This window comes from Grammomys surdaster, unplaced genomic scaffold (assembly GCF_004785775.1).
Source record: "Grammomys surdaster isolate TR1022 unplaced genomic scaffold, NIH_TR_1.0 64, whole genome shotgun sequence".
NCBI classification, from domain to species: Eukaryota; Metazoa; Chordata; class Mammalia; order Rodentia; family Muridae; genus Grammomys; species Grammomys surdaster.
The window spans coordinates 4,934,313-4,939,112 of NW_021604566.1; the positions used below are offsets into that span (position 1 = coordinate 4,934,313).

The window sequence follows — 4,800 nt, forward strand, 5'->3', positions numbered from 1 at the left end:
GGAAAGGAAAGGAAAGGAAAGGAAAGGAAAGGAAAGGAAAGGAAAGGAAAGGAAAGGAAAGGAAAGGAAAGGAAAGAAAAATCAAAGATGGGCAACAGAGATGGCTCTGCAACTGAGAGCACTTATTCCTGCATAGAACAGGAGCTCAGTTCCCAGCACTCACACGCTGGTCCACAAGGATGCATTGTTGGACCTGAAAGTCTCAACTCCAGGACACACAGTGCAGAAACACCAGAGGCCACGATTGATGCAAACAGCAAGAGGAATTCTTATTTTGACATATCGGGGTCACTTCACTCTCGCAGGAGGTAAGACCCCGAATTTCTGAAGTACACACCTTTCATACTTTAACACAGGCAGACTTTAGCAACAGCAAAACTTGTTTAAACCTAATTGGACACTTTGCTTAGCCTTTAAACTTATTTGCCACACTCACTCAGGCAATTATTTCTGGTAGGCTATGTTTATCTAGGGCTGTGATGGACACAGGTGGTTATTAATCAGTACATTCTGTGGTTTTTCTCTGAGTTTTTTTTTTTTAACTTTCTCCCTTCTATCAGGACATTTTTTTATTTATTTTTATTTTTTTTATTTTTTATTTTTTTTTTTTTTGTGGTTTTTCAAGACATGGTTTCTCTGTGTAGCCCTGGCTGTCCTGGAACTCACTCTGTAGATCAGGCTGGCCTCGAACTCAGAAATCCGCCTGCCTCTGCCTCCCAAGTGCTGGGATTAAAGGCGTGTGCCACCACCGCCTGGCTATCAGGAACATCCTGATCAGCAGGGTGGTTGCATTGTCTCTAATTGCCCTTTCTGTCCCCTCGGTTGTTAGGGCAAATTTGTCAGGGTGGTCTCATAGCATAACTTTAGTTTTAGGACATCTGATGCCTTCTTTTGATACCTGAGGCCACCAAGGACACACATGGTACATATGTATACATGTAGGCAAAATACTCATATACACAAAATAAAATTAAAATCTTGTAAAATTTTTTATCACAAATGATTTAATTGGGGTTTTTTAAAACAAGAAGCCAAGGCCAAGCTCAGTAGATAAAACTCATTAATAAAAAGGAGGATAAAGCCGGGTGGAGGTGGCGCACACCTTTAATCCCAGCACTTGGGAGGCAGAGGCAGGCGTATTTCTGAGTTCAAGAGTTCAAGGCTAGCCTGGTCTACAGAGTGAGTTACAGGACAGCCAGGGCTACACAGAGAAACCCTTTCTCGAAAAAAAAATTAATGAAATCGAGATTAAAAGAATGATGCATAAAATAAACAAAGCTTTGCCTCTTAAAAAGATATGATTGATAAATCCCAAGCCAAATTAACCAAAGAAGATAGAATACTCAAGTTAATAAAATTAGAGATGAAAATGACATTATTAGAACAGACTGCGATGAAATTTATATAATATCACTAGTGAACACTTTAAAAACATATATTCCAAAAATCTAGGGAAACTGGACAAGGAATAGATTTATAAACATATGTGACCTACCAGTATTCAATCAAGAAAATATAAACAAACATATCTATCATAAGCATAAGCAATGAGACTGAGTAATATTGAATTGTATACAAATACAAAAAACACACACACAAAACAAACAAAAAAACAAACAAGCAAAACAGGACTAGGCAGGTTCACTGGTGAATTTTTCCAATCCCTTGTGGAACAGTTAATACCAATGCTTCTTAAACCTCTATAAAACAGAAATGGACACATCTAAATTTACTCCACGAAGCTAATAGTACCTTATACCCAAACCAGATGAGGACAAAACAACAGAAAAGGGAAAGTGCAGAAAACTACCAAATTCCCTAATGAACACAGATGCAAAAATTCTCAATAAAATTTGGGTAAACTGAATTCAAGAACACATTACAAAAACATCATGGCCCAGTTGCTTTTATTTCATGGACACAAGGTTCAAACTTTGTATACATTGAATGAACAATGACTGATTGGGGAAATCAGAGCACAAACCAAAAGTTCCCAGATTCAAATAAAAATGACAGCACATTTTAGCACAAATAATGGGATAAACCTAACATCTAATACAGCACAAAAACAGACTTGAGAATAGAGATCCCATGATAATTTGGACTAATGTAGAAGAAGCTTTTGACGAACTTCAACTGTAAAACTTTTAGGTCTAAATGTAGGATTTTCAGGTCTCGGTTTGAAAAGAATCCCACTGTCCCAGGACACATCCCAGAAGGGGCACATTCCTTAGTCAGAGGACACTTGCTGGATTAACTTTCAGAGTAGGAAGGGAGAGGCTGATTAACATTCTTCTGACCACAGGGGAGGGAACCCAACCAACTGGTAAGGAGAGCCCAGAGGACATAGATAAATTCCAGGAATCAGGAAGCTGAGCCCTTAATGTAATAAACCTGGGCAAATGTAAGACACTCCTTGTCATAATCTTAGTCACCTAGGGACCAAATCAGTAAAGGTCAGACTTTGTGGTTTGCCCTCGGGAACTATACTGTACCCATAACTACTGTACCCAGCTCTTGATCGGCACTCTCTTGCCTGCATGCGAGAGTCCTAGTGCACTAGTTTCATTAAACCGAACCTCATGTGATTGCAGTGCATGTGCTTTTCTGTGCGAGCACGTCCCTTGGTTTTGGATCTTACAGTCCAACACAATATTTCATCTAAAATCTGGAAATAAAAAGATGCTCATTCTCTATTTTCTTATCAAATACAGAGTTTGAAGTCTCAAATAACACAAGGAAAAGACATAAAATGTACCAAGGACCAGCCTTGGCTCGGAGAGGGGTCCCTAAGAGAAGGGGTGTCTGAGAGTGACAAAACAAAAACTCAAATCGTGGGTCCTAACTGGGGGGCTATGTTGTGCTGAGATGTCTTTCCAGACTGCTTTCTGTGTGTGTGTGTGTGTGTGTGTGTGTGTGTGTGTGTGTGTGTTCTGCTCTAGACAGCTTTTCCTTGCTATTCTAAAACTCTATGGTTGAGACAGCTAGCTTTCTACTCAAAACAAGTCTCTTTGCTAGTAAAAGTTCTAAAAGCTCTCTAGATAGCTCAACAGTTTTCTGACCAAAGTCAGAAAAACTGCTACAAAAAATTCTTGGATCTGAACAAGTCAGAAATTCTGTTAGAAAGATTCTAAATGTAATCTTGGGTTTCCCGAACAAAATCAGAAAACCAGAAAAAAAATTCTAGAAGAGCTGTATTCTCTCTTCAGACAGCCTTCTCTGGAGAGCTGCTAGAAAACATTCTAAAGGAGCTGGGTCAGCTCTCTAACTGGGTCTCTAGTTGAGTCAGAAATCCTGTTAGAAAAAATAATAAAAGAGCAATGAAAAATTCTAAAAGAATTCTAAATGCTCTCCGTGGATTTTTCAACCAAAATCAGAAATCCTCTTAGAAAATTTCTTGAAGAGCTGATTTTGCTCTCCAGAGATCTCCAGACAGATCAACTCTCACTAGAAAAAAATTTCTAAAAGAACTGCCATTGCTTTCTGCTAGCTCATCTCAAGCAGACCAAAAGTCCAAATTTTTTATTTACATATCAATTCAGTTATTTATTCCAGGTTCCCGTCTGATTATCCTACGAAACCACATCCCTTGACCCCAGTCCTTTGATTCTTCAGAGACAGCAAGTACATTTTTTTTTCATTTTTTTTTAACATTGCAAAAGAATTCAGAGCTCTATCTGCCTTTGTAAATTTAGCTGGGTGGGGCCTTGTTGTGGGATTACCATTCTGACTACACCTGGATCTAATTGCAGTCTAATCCCAGGCTGACCTTGAACTCAGGAATCTGCCGGCATTTATAAGTTTTTGTATCTTTCTGACAAGGTGGCTCATGGTGTAGCTGCCAGTGTTCCTTTAGATCTGTGAAGCCACTTGTACAATTCATATTGCATCCTTATATTTTTACTTAGTTGAGAAATTATCTTTTCAAACTCATGATTTTTGAGTTCTTATCCATAGCCTTAAGGACTGTCATGAAGGTCCCAAAATTTACAGATTTTTTGAGACATTAGCCACACCTTCGCCTCAGACACATGAAATCTCTTTTTACCATGGAGTCATTAACATTAACAGGGAAGACCTTCCTCAGGGTGGGGGATGATGGGGGAGGGAATGTGAAAATATGTGCATTATAATACATACAGGCCCACAGTAACCATCAACACTCCCAGAGGCCCACACTTGCTGGCCCTGTCCCAGGGGCAGGAACCATGTCATTCTGTTCCCTACCAGGGCTGAAAAGAATAAACCTTTCTTGAGACCCCCTAGCATATAGAGGCTAAAGCCAGGCCATCTGTGCTCCAGGAACATTAGCCGACCACAAAAGAGCAGAACCAAGAATGCGGGTCATCTGGTTCATAGGCTCTGGACTCTGGGTTCTAGGAATTGGTTGACCAAAAAGAAAATACCAGTCATCTGGGCTGTTCCAAGGACTGGCTGACCACATGATAGATGATTAAACAAGATTAAATTCTTGAAAAAAAATAAGAACACAGGATCTGTTTCCTACATGATCGAATGGCCTGAGGACCTTCCACTGTTTTTATGATACTGTCTGCTGATGTTTTTATGATTCCCCCTCACCCCCCTGGTTTGTGGTTTTCTTCTTTAAATATCCTTCTCTCTCTGGCCTCCGGGTTGATGCTCCTCTTGTGAGTCTCGGCCTCAGCCTGCTGATCCCCAAATAAAGCCTTTTGAGGTTGCATCAAGATCAGTGTCTTGTGAGTCATTGGATGGCCGTAATCTCCTGTGGCTTGAGTAGAGGTCTCCCCTATCTGGGGGTCTTCCAGGCCGTGTCAGACT

General features: G+C 40.1%; 1 non-coding gene across 1 annotated transcript; it reads right to left on the bottom strand.

The window, feature by feature from the left end:
- Positions 1 to 3,142: 3,142 nt before the first annotated feature.
- Positions 3,143 to 3,204, bottom strand: LOC114623908. Its single transcript, XR_003711846.1, has one exon. It is a non-coding gene; the product is annotated as a U7 small nuclear RNA (small nuclear RNA).
- Positions 3,205 to 4,800: the final 1,596 nt, after the last annotated feature.